The sequence below is a fragment of the Podarcis tiliguerta genome (assembly GCF_965153285.1).
Source record: "Podarcis tiliguerta genome assembly, chromosome: 4".
Lineage (NCBI taxonomy): Eukaryota > Metazoa > Chordata > Lepidosauria > Squamata > Lacertidae > Podarcis > Podarcis tiliguerta.
The window spans coordinates 32,750,882-32,771,779 of NC_139537.1; the positions used below are offsets into that span (position 1 = coordinate 32,750,882).

The window sequence follows — 20,898 nt, forward strand, 5'->3', positions numbered from 1 at the left end:
GAGCATTTCCGCATCAGCATTTACATCTAACTTGATAAGTTTATGGTAACAAGACAGAAAGTTTCATATTCTCATGGGGTTGATTATGATCTCATAAGGTAATCCTGAAGTCACGCTATTTCCTTTTGACTTTCTGAAATGCTTGAGGGAATTATGATGTTGATCAGTGGCACACATACTGCTGCTTCAACATATTTTGGATTCCTGGTCAATGATAGGTTGAGGCTGATGAGAGTTTGTATCCAACTACAGAGGACCACAGGTTCCTCCTTGCTATTCTAAAGCATGAAAATGGACTACAAAGGCCTATTCAAGCCTTTGAATAACAAGCCTTTCAGAAAGCAATAATAGCAGCAAAATAATCTCATCTCCCCTTAGCCCTCTTCCAACAATATTGTATATTCAGTTAGAAGAGTATAGCAAACATTTTGGTGGTAAATTTCAATGGATGCAACTTTTTCCTCATTACCCAGTAAACCATGCAAGACGCTTCCCTGCTATCCCTGTGAAAAGTGCGCTCTCTCTCCCCCCCCCCCCCCACTTCTCCTCTCCTCCCTTTTCAGAAGGCTGCATTGTTTGTTGTAAGGCTTCATTGCCACAGTAAAGATTGCTCTATAAAGGAAGGTGAGAAAAAGGAACATATGGACAAGATATTGAAATTATTGTTGGAAATGTTCAAAAGCTGTAACATGATGTGACTAAATTGAAGTGGTATGGTCAAACTGGTCCCAGTACACAACTACTGTCACAACTATTCTCAACTCATGCTTATCTGATGGCAGAAAGAAACCCTACATAGCTTTGTCTTAAAAGCCTTGCATTTGCTGACAGAAAAAAGCAACAAGGACACTGATCACTTGGTTTGTTCTCAATAAACTCTTGTTGTTTAGAGACATCACTTGCTCAGCTAACAAAGATTGATGCCATCTTTATTATAAAACATATTTTGTGCGAAAGACTGTTTCCTGTTCCTGGTGCTGAAGCATTGACTGTCTCAGAAGGAAAAGATCTCAACTTCACATTGAAAATGACTGATGAGGAAATGGACTTTTGTGTTGATTTTTAAAGTTGCTTCCAAAGGTACCTTGACTCCCTAGCCTATAAACTCTTCTTCCAGACTCTCTGGAACTCTATCTTCCAGACCCCTCCCCGCATGTCAAGCACATGTCAACTTTATGCCTTGTGTCCTCCCTATACAAGAGGAACTTTGCTTCCACAAAATGCAGCTTCTTCTTTCCAGTGACTCCTTACTCTCCAAATGTTCTCTTTCAAAAAAGGAAATCGGTCGGAAGAGATGATTTATTATTTTATAGGTTTCTACAAACTATCATATTTCTTGGAGCACCGAGGCAGGCAAGTTGGCAAAAAAAGGATACTAAATAGAGCTCAGCTTGCAATATATGCTTATTGAAAGAGTGTGGCATGGATAGGACTGAAAGTTTCAGCTGGCCACAAAACCAAAGCATGTAGCTCTGGTGCAGATGTACGGCTGGTTCCTTGTGTTCCAGGCTTTCCAAACTGGGATACAGACTTGAGAATGTGCTTCCCACCCCTTCCCTTTGTTTGCTTTAACCACGGTTACTGTACATGCCACAATTAGCCATTGTTAACCTAAAGTTCCCAAACATCAGAACCTTGGTTAAGAGGGGAACTCTTAATTAGATTGGGTGTGAACGGCATGTACATTGGGGCATTACAAGTTCAACAGGCCTACCCTAAAGCATGGCTTTGACAAACAGAGGAGGTTTGTGCCAGAGAAGAGAGAGGGGAAAGGAGAAGCATACGCCTAACACTGGTCTTACCATGAGCTTCGTGGCTTCATTGGGATCAGGGTGATACGGATAATATAACCCTCTTAATTTAAAGAGAGGTGGAGAGCAGAGCATTCTCTGCAGAAAGCATGCTTTGCTTGACTGCAAGGCGGCTTCACATTCAAATAGCTTGTATATCTCATTAATGGATTTATTGTGCTTTCCCTTCCCGTACTTCATTTCCTGCTTGGAAGCGCTACTTGGTAAATTATGAGTAGCCAGATCAGTAGCTGTCGCAGCGTAAAAACGTATTTGCTTTCACACAGCACAGCTTGTTCGCCTGGTCCTGCAGCATACAATAGGAAGAATAAACACTAAATCCGCCTTTCCACGAATTCTTTGGTTATGTATTGAATGACGAAATCTTCTTGTGGGAACAAGAATTAAGAGCTGGGGAGAGAGTTACTTCCTACCTTTGCTTGCTAAGCACACAACAGACATTAACTGGACAGATACACTGTCTTTTCCTGGAACAGCTCCAATTTCATATAATCTGTTCAAACCTTCTGAATGTTGTGATGCTCGTACTCAGCCATAGATGTTCAGAGGATTTTAAAAAACAAAAACAAAAAACCCGCCCATAACAAATGGGGCTTGATTTTATCTTATAGTACAGACCTGGCATCCTGGTTACTCTGCAAACATAGGAAGGCAACAGGAGCACTATATCACAGCTGCTTCCTCATGACATATGCAATCCTTATTGTGTTATCCCTGGGCAATAATTCCAGAGGAATGATCATGGCTGCCCAACAACAACTGAAGTGTTACTGTGTGTTTCCAAGAAGCACATGCCTATGGACAGCACAGAATTGGCCCAGGTTATCTCTGTATTTACTGTAGGGTTAGTTAACAGGTTTATGTTAAGGTAATATCCAAATAAGCTCTTTGTGCACTTCCTCAGTTATGCCCATAAAAGGTAAAGGGACCCCTGACCATTAGGTCCAGTCGTGGCCGACTCTGGGGTTGCGGCGTTCATCTCACTCTATTGGCTGAGGGAGCCGGTGTACAGCTTCCGGGTCATGTGGCCAGCATGACTAAGCCGCTTCTGGTGAACCAGAGCAGCACACGTAAACACCAAATACCTTCCCGCCGGAGCGGTACCTATTTATCTACTTGCACTTTGACGTGCTTTCGAACTGCTAGGTTGGCAGGAGCAGGGACTGTGCAATGAGAGCTCACCCCATTGCGGGGATTTGAACCGCCGACCTTATGATCGGCAAGCCTAGGCTCTGTGGTTTAACTCACAGCGCCACCCGGGTCCCATACTTTCAGCTATATATATATACTTTCCCATACAGCCCATACTTTCAGCTATAATTGTTTAAGCAAACTTCAGAAGCCAAATAGGTCTTCTAGGAGCTTCTTTTGAGATGGCACTTTGAGCTTTTTCTTCTTTAGGCTGTGCCTCAAACTGCAATAGTGGTGGGGGAGACTAGACAAAACAAACTGTTTTTTGAAAATCCGAGGCTTGTCCCAACTCCCACTCAAAACAAGATGACAGAGGCTGTTACTTGTATATGATCTTTGTTCGGGCAAGTAATGGTACAGACTCAGCAGCAGGCACAGCAGTGTGAGTCAATAGTTCAGGGGTCATGCAAGAGGTTCAGAGCTGAACAGAAGCAATGAAGATGTCCTAACAAGTTTCCACACCCTCCCCCCAAATTTAAGAGATGAGGTGTGGCAAGCTTGCTCACAAGATTCTCTTGCCTTGAGAAAATGCCAGGTTATGTATCAGAGCAGAATATGTATCTGTGATTATATATTGTATGGTGTTTAGCTCCATTCACTATACAGTATGCCACACCTATTACAGTGTAGTGGGTGGCCAATACAGGATTATAGTGATCTTTGTTGTTGCTGTTATGAAGTGAGTATGAGCATATATCTTATCAAGTTACATTAACTGCAACTGCATCAAAGAAAATTCAAGTAGGTACTTTGAATCAAGTGACAGTGGACTGTACAGATGATTCATTAACAGAGTAAGCTAAAACTTAGTGTAATTCCAGGATGTTTCATGGATTTGTTTTAATTTTAAATATGTTTATTTGCTCATGTTTGTGAAAGGACACATTTTACATGTATTGTTTGCAATGGCCTATGGCCACGAGCAATAAATATTAATCATATCATGAGATGTAAAGGAAGTTCACAGAAGGAATGCTTCTCAAGGCCAGAAGCAGCATCTGGAATCCTAATGCAGCTGTTAGTGCCATGGCTGGTGCCAGTCCCGGCCCCACTTTTTTTTGCCTGGCCTGGTATTCCAAGCAGTGCCAGGTTCTGAATCTAGCCACCCTTTACGTTTCATAGAATCATGAAATTGGAAGGAGTTGGAAGGAATCATCCTTCTGCGGCATTGGCCCAGCAACCTAGCAATGCTGGGAGCAACGCATTCGCAGCCAAGTAACCCTGCCAGGGCTCAGTGACAGAGGAGGGAACTCACCACAGGACACTTTGACCAAATCTTTCTCAAAACTGAGGTCAGCCTTGCAGGAAGGCCACTGATCCTCTAAAGAAGCTTTTTGGGGGGATGCAGGGGACGAGGAAGTGGGAAACAACTTCTGGGAATTAACTGGGATCCAAAGCCCAAGCTACACATGATGCTCTGCCTTTAAGGGTTTTGTTTATTTTATTGTATAAATAGCCAGCACAGGAGGTCCAATCTAGGCCCAGAACCTAGTGTGAGAAGAAAGGTGGGGTTCACTAGCTCACCCTATACTGCAATTTGTACTGCCCCCCCCCCCGCCCAAAAAAGTCCCATTGAAATGTTAGGTTCCAAAATGGATCACAACCACCCACTTGGGGCTTATCCTGTAAGAACCAGGGCTTCTGATTCACAACCCTTCACAGAATGTTGAGGAGACCACATTTCCATCTTCCAGGCGCTCTCGTTCTGTAAATGTAACACCTCACTGGAAGGAACAGAAATGCAAGCTTCACACACAGGTAGTTGGGGTAGGTAGCAAATAAATCTAAGGAGCAAATTCTGGCCTCACCATAGATTTAGATTCCAGGGTAGAAGGGATATTTTGAGTCATGAAGATGACAAGCACCCCCTTCTCTCCTTCCCACTTCCCTTCTGGATAATCAGCATTTTTCTCGTGCAGCCATAGGCCCACGCACTAAAAATAACTTTGTTTAGCCACAGAAATGAGTAGGAGGCTCAGGCTGCAAAATATTGTTTAAAAAATGTTATTCAAACAAACTAAGGAATGTCTAACATAACACAACTCCAGAGCATTCGAGGAAAACAGTTTTGTTTCTGCTGGAGGCTAGATGACACCACCGAGTCTCTCTGACAAACGTGTAGGTGTAACAAATATGAAACGACACATTTAGCATGTTAACATGTTATATATGTTGGTTAAAGCAGAGTTCCGTGCCCAGCGGAAGGATGAGGAGTACGTGCTGCATACTCTTGGTTGCTTTATTTACAGTTCAAAGCAGTTATATTACAGAAAGACATCTTGCCTCTGCCGGAGCAGAAAAGCATCCACTCTCCTCGACAGCTTGGAGAGAAACAACACAGTGAAAAACAGGAAACCAGTGTACGTCACATCCAGTCTCCCTTTCCCGTGAGAAACTCCAACAGTACAGTACAGACTGTGGAATGTAAACACCTGTCTCGTGACAAGCCCTTTCGCTGCACAGTGAAGGAAAACAGAAACCAACATCCTCCCCCTTTCTGTGAACATCACTGGGCAGCGTGTTCGTACAATATCAGTACAAACCCAACTTCTGCACATAGGTACAGTGTTGATCCCTTGATACAATCTTGGATAATACATCAGCAGGAATTTTATTACCTGGCATATAGGACACCGTTACGAGTCCCTTCTGAATACATTCCCTAGCATGCTGCAATTTTAATTGCAAGTGCTTCGTGCTTTGCTTACAACCTTCAGACTTCAGCAAAGCCAAACATGCTTTGTTGTCCTGGTAAACCTGGATTGGACATTTGACAGGAATTTTCATATCTTTGCACAATTGTATCAACCATTCACAATCCTTAAGTGAATAAGACAGTGCATTCAGTTCAGCTTCACAAGTACTTAAGCTAACTGTTGTTTGCTTCTTGCATGACCAATCAAACAGACCCTGATTGTACATGTAGCAAACTCCAGACGTACTTTTCCTGTCTTCAGTGTCACTTCCAAAACTTGCATCTGCAAATATCTCAAGACCACCAGACTTCTGATTGTTAAATCTCAGTCTGTAATGCATAGTGCCTTTCAAATACCGCGCTATGCGTTTCAGAGCTTTCCAATCCTTGACACTAGGATTGTTGACTTGTCTGCTTAGCAAATTACAGCTAACAGCAATGTCTGGTCTTGAACATCTGGCAATGAAGTTTAGCTTGCCTAGTACACTTCTGTACAGTGTAGAGTCAGAAAATGCTTCTCCAGTGTCATCTACCTGATAACCTGTTGTCATCGGTGTGTCTACAGGGTTAGCATCCATCAGGTTTAGTTTGCTTAACACATCAGCAATTTTCCGTGACTGGTGTACTAGAATGTTACCATCTTGATCTCTTTCTATTTCCAGAGATAGGTAGTTGTTTACCTCACCAAGATCTTTCATGTCAAAGTGCTCTTTCAGTTGAGCTAGGGCGTTATTGTACATTGCGACATCTTTCCAAAAGAATAATAAATCATCAACATAAAACAAACAGTACAGTTTCTTTTGCCCCTCCTCTTTGACAAATACACATGGATCAGCTTTCCCTTGCTGAAAACCTAGAGAAAACAATACTTCAGTGAGTTTTGTGTGCCAACACCGTGCACTTTGTTTGAGACCATAAAGGGATTTCTTCAGAGCACAAACAAATCCCTGTTTTACCTGTACGCCATCAGGTGGAAGCATATAAAGTGATTCATCCAGAGATCCGTACAGAAAAGCTGTATTAATATCATGGTGACTAATGTGTAGATTTTCCTCTGCAGCTAGCTTGAGCATAAGCCTAATGCTTTCATACCTCACTGTGGGTGAGTAGGTCTCGTGATAGTCTTCACCTGGTACTTGTGCAAAACCTCTGGCTACCAATCTGGCTTTGTGTCTGACTATCTTGCCATTTTGATCAGTCTTCGCTTTGAAGACCCATTTGCTTCCAAGCAGTTTCATTCCTGGAACTACTGGAACTAGCTCCCATGTTTTGTTCCTTTCCAAGGAATCAAGCTCAGCCTTCATGGCATTTAACCATGGTTCAGCTTCCTTTGAATCCAAACCCTGGATTTCTTGGAAACTTGAAGGTTCAAATACCTTCTTGGAGCTTTTAACAGCTGTTACTGCTATCGTAGCAAATTCATCAGCAAATCTCTTTGGAGGTTTGCCTTTTGTGGCTCTCTGTGACCTACGAATTAGCCTTAAGTCTTCAACACTCTCCTCTTCCTTCTTAGGAGAAAAGCGACCTATTGTGAACAATGGTTCTTCCAATTCTTGATCAGAGCTTTCAGAGGGTCGCATAGAGGCTTTCGCACTCTTGAAATCCTCTGAATCACCCGATTCAGTTTCAGATTCAGACTCAGAACCTTCATCAGTGGGTGTGGGTTGTTGTGGTTGCTTCTGACTATCCTCAGTCTCATCACTGTCATCAGGATAACATTGGAAAATTCCCACATTCTCCCCCCACTTTGCATTGTATTCAACACTTCTCGTGAGCTTAATTGTCTTAGAGTCAGTCATCATTATTCTGTAAGACCCTTTCTGATAACCTAGAAAGATACCATGCAATCCACGCTTGTCTAACTTTGAATTTTGTGGTGAATGAACCCACATGTCAGAACCAAAAATTTTCATGTGTTTGATGTATGGCTTCTTGCCAAACATCTTCTCATAGGGGGTACAACCAATCGCTGAAGATAACCTGCGATTGTAACTGTAAACAAAACACGAGAGAGATTCGGCCCAATAACTCTCTGGAAGATTGGCATCATGCAGCAAGGTTTTTAACCCTTGAAGCAATGTCTGATTTGCCCGTTCCGCAAGTCCATTCTGCCATGGCGAGCGAGGACTAGACAAATCGTGTTGAATTCCTTTCTCAGTCAGAAAAGCTTCAAACTGCTGAGAAGTGAATTCTCCCCCGCGATCACTGAAAAGAGTCTTTATCTTCTTACCATGCACATTTTCCAACCAAGCACAGAATTCCTTGAACCTAGGAAAAGCCTCTGATTTCTGCTTGAGATTGTACACAAAAATATATCTAGAAAATGCGTCAATGAGAACCATGAAGTACCTATTTCCACCCAAAGAGGGCGCTAGTGGTCCAACCAAATCAGCATGAATAATCTGGTATGGTTCCGTAGCTTGCCTACTAGACACCTTACCTTTCGCAGCCATTTTCACCTTGTTTGCTGCGCATGCTTTGCACTTCATGTGGTACCTGCAGGGTCTAATAGTCATACCTTCAACCAAGGCAGGCATTTTAGATACTGCCTCAAAATGCAAATGACCAAATTTTCGATGAAAATCATGAATACATCCTGCATGCAAACTTTTGTTAGAACCTGCAATGCAACAAGTGTCATCCTGCACAACATCATCATAATACAAAACAAACAAACGATCAACATATTCAGCATGCAATTCATAGTCATTTTTCTTTGTGATGATGCACTTCTTGTTCTTGAAGGAAACGTCAATGTTCCGCTCATTCAGTTGTCCAACGCTGAGCAGATTATGTTTGGCGTCTGGCACGTAAAGGACATTCTGTATCGATAAGTCCAAACTGTGAAGAACAACAGTTCCGTAGCCTTTACTGGGAATAGTGTGGTCATCCGCCTGGTGAATCGCACCTTCCTGCGGTGTAAAAGACACAAAAAGTCTCTTATCGTTGCACATGTGGTGGGTCGCCGCCGAATCAACAACGAAGAAAGATCTAGACGTCTTCTGGACCTCTGCAACCTTTGGAGTGAAGCGTGAAACCATAGCCTTGTGCTGCGTTGTCCTAGACACCGGACCTTTGCCTTTGCCTCGGCCTTTTCCACGCGACGAGCTTTCGCTGCGCTGCTCTGTCTTGGCCCTGGGATATCTGCATTCCCTCTTCATATGGCCTAGACGTCCACACGAGTAGCATTTCACTGCCTTCAAAGCTTTGGCGCCATCTGGTGGTTCCACTGCACTATGGGATGACGTCTGTGAAGACTCCCCCTTGCCCATGCAGCTAGCACCCCGGCGATCTGCTTCATTTAACACCACGGCAGTAACAAAGTCCACTGTTAGCTGAGCTGTTGGCTGCACAGCAATCTGGGTTGCAACAGACTCCCAACCTGAACCCAAAGATTGTAGTATCATGAAAGAATACACAGCCTCTGGAAAGTTGAGTCCTCTCTGTTGCAGCTCATGTCTCAGATTTTGCATCTCCATCAGATGTAAACGCACATCTCCACCTTCAGCAAGAGCCATATTATGCAGCTTGTTAAAGTAAAACATAGTAGATCCAGCTTCTGTCCTTAAGTGAGCCTCTCTCAAAGAATCCCAAATTTCTCTGGCTGAGGTCTTATCACGCAATAGACAGAGCTCTTCTGGGGATACTATCAATGTAAGTGTTCCCCGTGCTTTGGAATCCTTAACTTTCCATGCATCTGTAACTGGAGCTGGGGGGGTTTCTGTAATGACCTCAAACAAACCCTCTTTCCGCAGAATTGCCTCTGCATACAAAACCCAGTCGGCATAATTTTTCTTGTTGAGCTTAGGAATCCCACAAGCATCCTGAAGGGCCATCATGACTCTGGCATTAGCCTTCAGCGTCATATATGCTGCTTTAAATCTTGCTGCGTCACTGCTGCACCTGCTTTATTCCAAAAGCGCACTTAAAAGTTACTTTCGATTTCCCCAGCATAGTAACTTGAGCCTGGGAGCCATTTTCCTATTCCCGGCAAAACGGCTTTAACAGTTCAAAGTCCAGCCATAAAGCCATTAACTAGAAGCTGGCAGGCTGCCCGGAGCAGTAGCAACATACCTCATCAATCATGTTTATGCGCAGAGCAGATTCCAATCCGATCTGTACCTCTGCATTCCGATCCTTTGCCGGCACTCCGATTCGACTTCTGGAGCCCATAACCACGTGTTGGTTAAAGCAGAGTTCCGTGCCCAGCGGAAGGATGAGGAGTACGTGCTGCATACTCTTGGTTGCTTTATTTACAGTTCAAAGCAGTTATATTACAGAAAGACATCTTGCCTCTGCCGGAGCAGAAAAGCATCCACTCTCCTCGACAGCTTGGAGAGAAACAACACAGTGAAAAACAGGAAACCAGTGTACGTCACATCCAGTCTCCCTTTCCCGTGAGAAACTCCAACAGTACAGTACAGACTGTGGAATGTAAACACCTGTCTCGTGACAAGCCCTTTCGCTGCACAGTGAAGGAAAACAGAAACCAACAATATATACTGTAAGTGTAAGGGGGTGGGCATTGACCCTTTAAATGCTAGATATAAGAGGATCCTACTACATGCCATGTTTATTAAATGGGTCTAAGTATGTGGTGGAGCCAATACCACCACTAACTTCCTTGCAAAACATATGCTCCATATTACACAACTCCTTCCTCCCCCACACTATGACGGCATCGTGTTAGAGACATCAAGATCTCTCAACAGGGGCATGAAGGAAATACGATCCGCACAATGAGGAAGAAAGGGGTCACTTGAGGTAGTCACTCTAACCCCACTGACATCCTTTAGTGGTTGGGAAATTAAACTTGTTCTGAACATTTCCTCCAGCCTCTTCCCCTCTGACTCTTTGAAGTCCCAGCCCGATTTTACATAGGAGCTAATTTTCAAAGACCTGGGCTGAGATGGGATTTGCTACAGAGGGATTTGCAACCCTTCCCACCCACCTCGAACTTTCCTCAAATTCTCCTGCATTTGCAGTCTGCTTTTGTATGTCCATAAAGGAAGTATCAAAATGAAGACTGGATGCAGAGAGTCTCCGAAAGAGAAGTGGGGGTGGGAAGGGGGTGGGGAGAAGAGCTGATGTAATGTAACCCTACAAGCTGCAAGTCCCTGATCCAAATCCCAACTCAGCCAAGCGCTCACTAGGTGGCCTTCAGCAAGCTGCAATTCCCACCTCTCCCCCCTCTTAGCCATGAACTAACTAAAACCTTCACAGGAGCTATTTATCATTTCCTCAGTAATGTGGCTAGTTTGAGCTATTTGGCTTTTGCAAAATACAGGGTTGTACCAGGTCAATTTTTGTGAAATGGTAGTGCTGGGAATACTTGCTTCTACTACAGGCATACATCAATGAGCATGACACTTGGTTTCAGAATCTGTTGCCCTTTGGGATCCAGGAGGCATCAATATCTAAATGGTGTTAGAGGAAAAAAGTGAAAGTGGGCCAGGGCTCTAACCAAAGAAACTGTGGAATGGCAAGGGGTTAGCCCAATTCCATCTTGGAACCAGGAATACAATTATTATTGTATTATTATTATTATTATTATTATTATTATTATTATTATTATTATTATCATTCAAGGGAAAGATAAGGTAGAGGCTGAAGGTAGAGGAAAATCTAGGGAGGGAGACAAGCAGGAAGAAGGTGCTTGCTTTGGTCACAAAGGATGGAGTGAGGAAGTTTTGTAGCAAGTATTTTGGATGGTCAGACACTTTGGGCTCATGCTTGGAGTTCTATGAGGCCTAAACCAATCCTGTCCTGTTGGAGCATTCCCTGGCCAAGTAGGAAAAGCCTTAACATAAAAGCAAGTAAGTTTGGAGTGTGAATCTGAGTAGTGCTTAAAGGTTTCACATTGAGTGTTCCATCCATTCCACACTGCAATAGATCTGGCTTCCATGTAACAAGGGGACACCACTAGTGTCAACTTCACCTATCAATGTGCATGTTTCTCTCTTTCAGCTTTCCATAAATTCCTGCCACCATAAACGAACTCTAAAATAGAGAGCACAGTTGTTCTTTTTTTGTACTGGATCAAAATGTTTAATACTCACTGCTGAAATCCTCCAGAGGGAAAATAAGTTTATTTTGCATTCTCATTCAGTCCATAGCCAAATATGGTGAGGTTTTGCAACATGTAAAGTGACCCAATGCGAACTTCAATAAACTTACCAAATTATTTTCAAGTAGATGCCAAAGAGCTCTCCAAGACTGGCTGTTTTTATTCCTACTAACTTTGTCTGACTTGGAGCTGGCAATGAACGGATGTAAGTCTTTACAACTTACTGCCAATATAAAATTAACAAGACACACTTAAAATGGCAACATAAATCTCCAGGATGTGCCAGGATAGATTATCTTAGTTTGGTCCTGTGAGTCCTGAGATTCTTTGTTATACAGCACCATTATTGTCTCAAGGTTCTTTGCAAAAGGTAACCCAAAGAGCTTACAACCAGAATTTTAGCATAAGGAGAGAGAACAGGGAAGAAAAAGAAACTGGGAAGAGTACATACAAATGCAGTTACACATACTTAGGCTTAATTTTAGCAGAGAACAAGGACTAAAGTGGGATTGGGGAAGCTGTAGACTTCCAAAGGTTGCTGGACTACAAATTCCATCCTTCCCAGCCACTCACCATGCTGGCAGGGCAGATACAAATTGGAGGCCACAAGGTCCCCAGACCTGGACTAAAAGAATGGGCAAAAAGCAGATTTTGAGGAGGGGATTTTTGAAGAGAGAAAGAGAAGTGGTACCACTGAAACCTTCTGGAAGGGAGCCCTAACCATAATGGGCAGAAAGAATGAACAGGATTGTTAATGTAGCATTTGGGTAATAAATGTTCTTAGGTATGAATTAGGAAACATCTTGCCATTGGCTACTCTTACAGAGTAGAAGCAAACTGAGGCAGTATGCAGCGTACGCATATATGAGAGTGCTGTTGTGCTCATGAACCACATATGGACTTCCCATTCAGCACCTGGTTGGCCACAATGAGAACAAGATACCAGACTAATGAGCCTTTGGTCTGTTCTTCGTCTGCTCATTAACATAAAACAAAATTAGGTATTCATGATGGGGCTATTCAGAATTATCTAGGCAAAGAGCTAGGAGAAGGGAAAGGAAAGGGTGAACCCAAGTATACAAGCAAACTAGTACAAAGGCACAGTCACCCAGCAGCATCTCAGCTTAAGTGAACAAGGCATTTTAAAATGAGCACGTAACCAAAAAGCATGCTCAATGGAAAACAGGTAACACTAGATAAGTTTTATGTATTGCACACTATAAAAGTAACAAATAGATGCCACACAAATACAAAGAACAGGCACTGTTGATGATACTCCAATTAGTGGTAGAGGAGAAGCTTTGCATGTCCCAAAATCAATCCAAATTCAGGTAAGATTGGAAAAAACGCACAACTGAAACCCTGGACAGCTACAGCCTGCCTGTATCTAGTTTTAAGCAGCTGCCTAGTTTTCCTATGCTCCTATCTCAAAATATTCACAGTGCTATACTATAAACTCATTTCATATTATTGCTCCTTCCTGTTGAACATCTATTGGAAACCAGACTTCATACTAAAATCCTGTGATGCCCCTTGCACAGTCCAGATACTTGGCTACACTGCCCTTTTTGCACTTAGGGGTGGGAATAGAGAATCAAAATAAAATATAAAAATAATAACCGTTGTGTCTTCTTGAGACCCTTCTATAATTACAGAACATACTAGGAATGTAATTCTCAGGAAAAGGGAGCTTGCAGAACAAATGCTAAGGGAAAGGGGAGGTAGATCTACCATTCCATACAGATCACTATTGCTTAAAAGTAATTATTCCTGTACAAGAAATACCTAAGCCATTGAAAATCTAAGCAAAATAAATAAAGTGTACTTTGTGTGACACTACTTGGACTCCACCCCTTGAAAACACTGATTTGCTTCATGTCACAAATTACGGCCAAAGTCAACACCTTTCAGAAGTATTATTGGCCTGTTTCAACATTTATTGGACTGTTGTCATAATGTGCTCTATTGTATGAACGGTTTTTGTGTATCAGCATAAAATAAATGTTAACGTAGCTTAGAATGTGCCCAGTGCTAAAATTCCCCGCACTTGTAATTAAGACTACTTAAAATGACTTTGACAAAAATGTTGTATACTATGTCTGAAAGATACTCAGGCTTTGGCTTAAACAGTCGTTTGGTCACAAGGAAAGCCCATGTCCCTTCCTACATTGCCCTTGGCCACAAAATAGCTATCTGCTTCTCTGGTCTATAAAATGTCTGTAAAATATCAATGAAATATTTTTGTTCCTTCGTGAGAATTCCACAAACATGCCAAAGCTGGACCTTCTTCAAAGACTTGATAGAATGTCCTAGGGAAGCCATAGATAGATATAATTGAAACATTTCAGGAAAATAAAATGCAGAGAAAGATACATCAATGTGGGTTCTGTTTAAGTTTTTTTAAATCCCTTAAACAAGGCTATTATTATACACATTAGCGATTTTTTAAGGCAACGTCAGGACATTGGCCTCATTTAAGTGAGAGAATGGGCTATTGTGTTTTTTGTTATTTTCATTGGATAGCGCAAACAACAGCCATTTAAACAATTGTCTAGATACATGTTTAAACTATTAACTTAGTATATCATGTCAAGTCTTATACATTTTAATGAGTAAAAATAGTTAAAAATACCAAACTTAATTATAGTATCAGAGGATTAAGCTGAACCACAAAATCAGGTCACAGTCATGTTAGAGGTCTAATTTAAACCACGTGGTTTCAGCATAATCTCTGGAACCCTTTAATTTGCTCTCTCTCTCTTTTTCTGGACAGGGATGATTTATAAAGTCTTTCCCTCTAAGAACATTTTCTTTATACCCTCCATACGCAGCCCTGTGGTATAAGATTGGAGCTTCATACTTAACCCAGCAGAATACGCAATACTGTACTATTAAAACTCTTTAAAAGCTGCATGTTTGATGGTGGCAAAAGATTCATCATTTGCCGCATTCATCCAAAAACAAGGGCTCTGTCCCGTAAAGGCTTATGCCACAATAAATATGGCGCTGGTAAACATGTCGCATGACTCTTCCCCCCACAAAAACACCACAGCACTGTATAACAAACTTAATTCCAAACACAATCCATGTATACAGATGGAATTCTTTTAAAAGCAAGAGCTGAATCAAACAGGAATTTCCAAGCCACAAATAATTTTAGTATCTTTATTCCTTTGATATGTCTTTAGAAGTTGACCCTGCCATCTTTAAGTAATAAAGGAGCAGCTTTACAGAGGAATATGGAATCACCTTCACTTGCACATGGACATCACAGGCTATCCTTTCAAAAGTGCCCAGAGAGGGAAAACGGGGAAGAGGGAAGGGAGATGACTGAGAAAATAACAGAACTCTCTCTCTCTCTCTCTCTCTCTCTCTCTCTCTCTCTGTCTCTCTCTCTCTCCCTCTCTCTCTCTCTCTCTCTGTGTGTGTGTGTTTTAGGGATAGGAATGTTTTAGGGATAGGAGTGGGAAGAAAAACTATCCTAAAATTAGAGGCAGAAAGCAGACAGTTTGGGGAAGGGGAATTAAATTGAAGAAAATGCTATCTATGAAAGAAAGGTAGCATAATAAATTGACAAGGGGAGAAAATGCACGCAGATGAAAGAAAAGGACGAGCATGGAAAGCAACCTGGTGGAATATATAATTACCGTATATACTCGAGTATAAGTCGACCCGAATATAAGCCGAGGCAGCACACCACAAACCTCCTGGTAGGCTGGAGTGCGTGTGTGCGTGCATGCATGCATGTGCACACGGCAGAGGGGGCTTCTCTTTTCCCCCAGCCCCTCCTGTCCCCCTGCCTACCTAGGGAGGTGCCGAGAGGCAGAGACTGGTGGAAGAGGTTAACAAGGACTAATTGAGAAGTGAAAATTAAAAGAAAGGGGAGAGTAACTTCTGAGCAGCTCCCTCCTCAGACCATACAAAATTAAGGAATTTTGAACCACAGAGCCTAGGGCTTGCTGATCAGAAGGTCGGCGGTTCGAATCCTCGCAACGGGGTGAGCTCCCGTTGCTCGGTCCCAGCTCCTGCCCACCTAGCAGTTTGAAAGCATGTCAAAGTGCAAGTAGATAAATAGGTACTGCTCCGGCAGGAATGTAAACGGCGTTTCCGTGTGCTGCTCTGGTTCGCCAGAAGTGGCTTAGTCATGCTATAGAGCGAGATGAGCACCGCAATCCCAGAGTCATCTGCGACTGGACTTAACGGTCAGGGGTCCCTTTTCCTTTACCTAAGAAAGACAAACCCACTTCACTCCGTATCTGATTATTGCAGTGCCCAGAGCAAACAAATCAAGTGGTGATATGACATGAAGACAAAAGATAACTCAGGAATTCTCAAACAGCAATAATTCTTTGTTGACAGGAAAAATCCACCACCACACACTGGCCAAACTAAAGGAATGTTGTGGAAAATCAATACGAATGAAAAATGACTGTGCAATGACTGTAAACACATCTAAAGGCCAAGGAGAAATACTGTTTTTCAGGAAATAATCTATTTTAAACCACAGGACCCCAAGCCAACCTTGATGACTAATCAAGAATGCATTTCCCCATAACCATGCTTTTTTTTCAAAATAGTACATTTCCACATCAAACATCTTGTTTTCCATTGTATTTTTAAATAAAACAAAATAAAAGCAACACAGAGGAAAAGTCTATATGGTAGGAATCTTGACAGGAAAAAAGAGGTTCACAAGTGTAACAGGAACATCTCTCATTATACCACTTTGCTGAGAGAAAAACAAATAGCAAGAGTGTTGTTGCTGCAATAATTCTTGTTGTGGTATATTCTGAAGTGTCTAGGGACACTAGAGAATGATTCCATTTGGAACACTCACTAAAAATAGGCCAATAGTATTTGGAAGGTACCATCAAGTTTCATGTAGACCACTCCATTCTTAGGAATGGTACCCTGCTTGTAAAGAATGTAACAAGCTAGGGAACAAGACACCTTAAATTAAAAATTGGAACTGCTTTCCTCTGTCTCAAACTTGAAACCAATTTGTTACCATTTTCCACCTTTGTTGATTATTCAGTCTTTCCTGTAAATGCCTGGCTAAATTCTTTCCTAGCTGCCAGAATCCTCTTCTTTTAGGTACTCTCTAATGGATCAGTTGTGCCTGCCTTGATCTACACCATGTCTAGCTTCTGCTCACTTGTCTGAATTTTAGGCCATTCCTCTTGTCCTGTCCCCACAGTCACAGCCTGTCCAATTCTTGCAGCCCTGGTGACTCTTGTCCCTTTCTTTTGTCCCTATCTGAACACAGTGCTCCAACTTTAATCATACTATGGGGACCAAACATAACCCCCAAACACTAGAAAAATATATGATATGGAAGCATGTGGTCCTGTAAAGGACCCCTGGATGGTTAAGTCCAGTCAAAGACGACTATGGGGTTGCGGCGCTCATCTCACTTTCAGGCTGAGGGAGCCGGCATTTGTCCACAGACAACTTTCCGGGTCATGTGGCCAGCAGGACTAAACCGCTTCTGGTGCAACAGGACACCGTGATCGAAGCCATAGCACACGGAAATGCCGTTTACCTTCCCACCACAGTGGCATGCTTTCAAACTGCTAGGTAGGCCCTGTAGACTAGCCCCGCTGTCAATGCAGCCACTGATGCCAAATTTTGACCCCACTACATCACATACTCCTATCATCCACACACTTAACCAATGTGCAAAGGCGCTCTACATTAATTGGCCCACTTTCCCCTCTCCTTTCACACATCAGCCAATGTGCAGATGGCAGAATATGTGGCTGCAGTGCATGACCCTGTGATCCCTTCTGACACAGGTCTTATTGGGGAGGGGATATGATATGAACCCCCTGCTAGGAAGCTAAATTCTGGCATCATCTTGCCACTTTGAGTTCCTTCCCTTAATCACCTGGCAGAGTGAGGCAAGCGACTTCAGGTGGCACCATGAGGGAGAAATAGATGAAGGCAGGAATTTATCTTTGAATGGTGCAGGAGGACTTGGCCTTATTTTGTAGGGAGTAGGAAATAGCACTTGGGCTCTGCTTCAGGCCTGGGCCTAGAAAACTGATTTTATTATTGTGACATGGTTTATAAACAGCAGAAAATAAAAGGAAGTGGGTTGATATTAAGGAAAAGTTAAGCTGAAGTTCAGTATTTTCATAAGTACGAAGCCTGGACCAACTTAAATGTCTTAATTCTAAAAAGTTTCCCACTGCTCAGTTAGATATGTTGACAACAAACATCCTCAAGACTGACTGAGGCCAGAATCTCATCAACTTTGCTTGTCAGCTGCTGCTGAATCATTCAACTGAATTTCAAATCACTCTACAATAAACTAAAAGAAAAAAGACCACAGTATTTAAAGCGGTTTGTCTGTGGGATTAAAATTACTAAAATTATACCAACGTCACTGTAACATAACATTGCAATGTGGGGGAAGCTGTCCCACCACTGCTATAGCAACCACTCATAATACACAATATCAAACATTTAGCGAAATGAAAACAAAAATCCATCGTGAACAAGAAGATGACTCAAAATGTACATACATCTTAGAAATAATACATGTTCCCAGTAATTTATACTAACTCACTGTTTATATATATATATATATATATATATATATATATATATATAAAGATTTCAACGTTTATCCTAGAGCTGCTTTGATTTATTTGAGGATTAAATTCCATTTTAAAATATTAAATGCTTACAAAGACAGCAATAAAGAAAGCAAAGAAATATTTGTTCAAATAAGGTTATGGTTGAAGAGAAAACTCGTCATGCAAACATATACATACACCACAGAAATTCTCATGAGGGGCTCTGTCTATCTAAGATTTAATTTTAATACTTCATTTATCACCATAATGTCTCCATGCCTTTCAAGAACATAAAAACAGCAAATCCAACTCTGTCCAGATTCCCACTCCACACCACCACACCACTTCCCTTTTGACGGAACAATGTTTTCTAACAAGATCTTCTTGGACCAAACTGGCTTATTTTAGACTCCAGCCAAGGACACAGTTGGTTCACATACATAATGACAGCACACTGCAACCTCCCTTCCAAGCCAGTGGAATTAGAACAGTTATGTAACCTGCCTACTGTAGACTAGCTTAGCACATTTATAGTGGACGCTGAATTTCTTGGACTATTTGAAGACAGGACTCTGGGAAAACTACAGTCTAATTTTAAGTCCATGGTGCAGCCACCTTTGGAATGTTGCATAGAGTTCTGGCTGTCCCATCTTAAAAGGATATAACAGACCTCAGAAATGGAAAATAATCCTGGATCAGGGGGCTGAAACACCTACCCTATGAGGAAAAGTGAAAACATCTGGGGATTTTTTAGGTTTGTGGGGTTTTTCTGAGTGCTCACCCCTCAAAACATAAGAGAGGAACATGATAGTGAACATGTTCCACAACACCAAAACTCAGGGTCATCCAACAAAATAGAGGGCCAAACTAGACATGCGTGATTGCATGTGGCATAAATAGGGAGTTTTTCCACATCTAAACATGGAGGGAAGTTAATCAAGATCAGGACTGAATCGGGGGGGGGGGGGGGGAGGCGTGTAATGCATCTCTCCTGCTGCCAGTGCTTTTGTTAAGGGGTACTCTCATTTTCCTACTCATATTGAAATACTGCCCCTCAGATTCACAAAATATTTAGGGGTATGCATACCCCTGCACCCCCCCCCCAGGAAAAAGCACTGCCTGCAGCAATCCAAATACAAATTTGCCATGGAAGCTCGTATCACATGAAAGCCCTGGGAAATGGGATTTCATTGGCAACAAGGCTTTGCGAGGGAGACACCCACACTATTATAATAAACACAATTTCAAATAAAATGAAAGCATTATTTTTAGGCTTAGGCTGTAATTGCAGATATTTGTCCAGTTCTGGAGAAAGGAAGGAACAGACAGACATATCTCATAGCTCCTTGTGACAAACTTCAGATAACTTTAATCTGGGACACGTGGTGTCTATAGGAAAGAGATGCCTGAAATCAAAATTATTTACATCTCCCCCTTCTATAACGCTAGAATTCATGAACATCCAATGACACTGAACGTTGGAAGATTCATGACAGATAAAAGAAGGGACAGGGGTCTTCCCACTTACATGCGACTGTGCGCTATTGTGTAGACACACGGCACCGGGAAATAAAGAAATACCAGGAAATGGCAGTGGGCAAAGCAATCCCCAGAGACTGGAGGTGTAGTGGGTCTTTGTTTAGGCTGCTCAGCCTCTCTTCCTAGCAGCTGATGCACGCAGAGCACAGCAGCTGCCGCCACTTTTGAGGGTCTTCTAGTTGAACAGAGAGCTGGAGAACAGGGAAAAATGGACCTTTAGAGGCTTTTTAGAGGGTGCTCGCCACTTATGTGATTTTCACTTATGTCCACAGGGCCCAGAACGCAACCCTCACATAAATGCGGATGGGGGGAAGTCTGTACTTCTTCGCGCAGCACTTGCTCCCACAGGAGGCATGGTCTCCCATGAGATTATTTTGAGTTTAGTGGCATCAGATATACCTGATAGCTTGCATAAAACAATGAACACTTGACATACTCTTGAATATAGTTCCATAATGTATCACAAAGTTTCTAAATGTTGTGCATACCTTATGATTTGGCTGCAGGTTATTGGTGTGCCTGGTTTTATGCATTTTGAATTGGTGTGTGTGTGTGTGTGTGTGTGTGTGTGATTTACTAATGAAGATATGTTTTAAAATGTATTGGTGCCCCACTTTTTGAGTAGTAAACAGGATGCAGCTCTTAACAATCGCCTCTATTTTTAACAAAAGGAGATGTCAATCTTGTCTCCAGAAGTTTAAATTCAAAGTCCTACATATATAATTAAATCTTGCTGAACTCAGTAAGATTTACTGCTAAGCAAATAAGGACATAGTATAGGAATCTATTAAACACTGCATCTCTGGCGAACAACCCCTCCCCCAATAAGGTAAGTCTACGAATGGTTATTAGCCACATTGTCTAAAGAGAACTTTCAGGTTCAGAAATTTCTAAATGCCTCCTTCTTGGGGTGGGACAAACATAACTAAGAAGTTTGGACACCTGTCTAATTCTTAGGTAGATACCTAAGAGCTTTACTGTTGGCACTTAAGTATTTAAACTACTTGGCAGACC

The 20,898-nt window shown here is 42.2% G+C and overlaps 2 protein-coding genes across 3 annotated transcripts in view; one reads left to right on the plus strand and one right to left on the minus strand.

Annotated features, from left to right (window-relative positions):
- Window positions 1-20,898, plus strand: part of FILIP1L (filamin A interacting protein 1 like) — a 182,625-nt gene that overhangs the window by 55,993 nt on the left and 105,734 nt on the right. The gene's annotated exons all lie outside the window — the stretch shown is intronic.
- Window positions 1-20,898, minus strand: part of CMSS1 (cms1 ribosomal small subunit homolog) — a 177,411-nt gene that overhangs the window by 46,232 nt on the left and 110,281 nt on the right. The gene's annotated exons all lie outside the window — the stretch shown is intronic.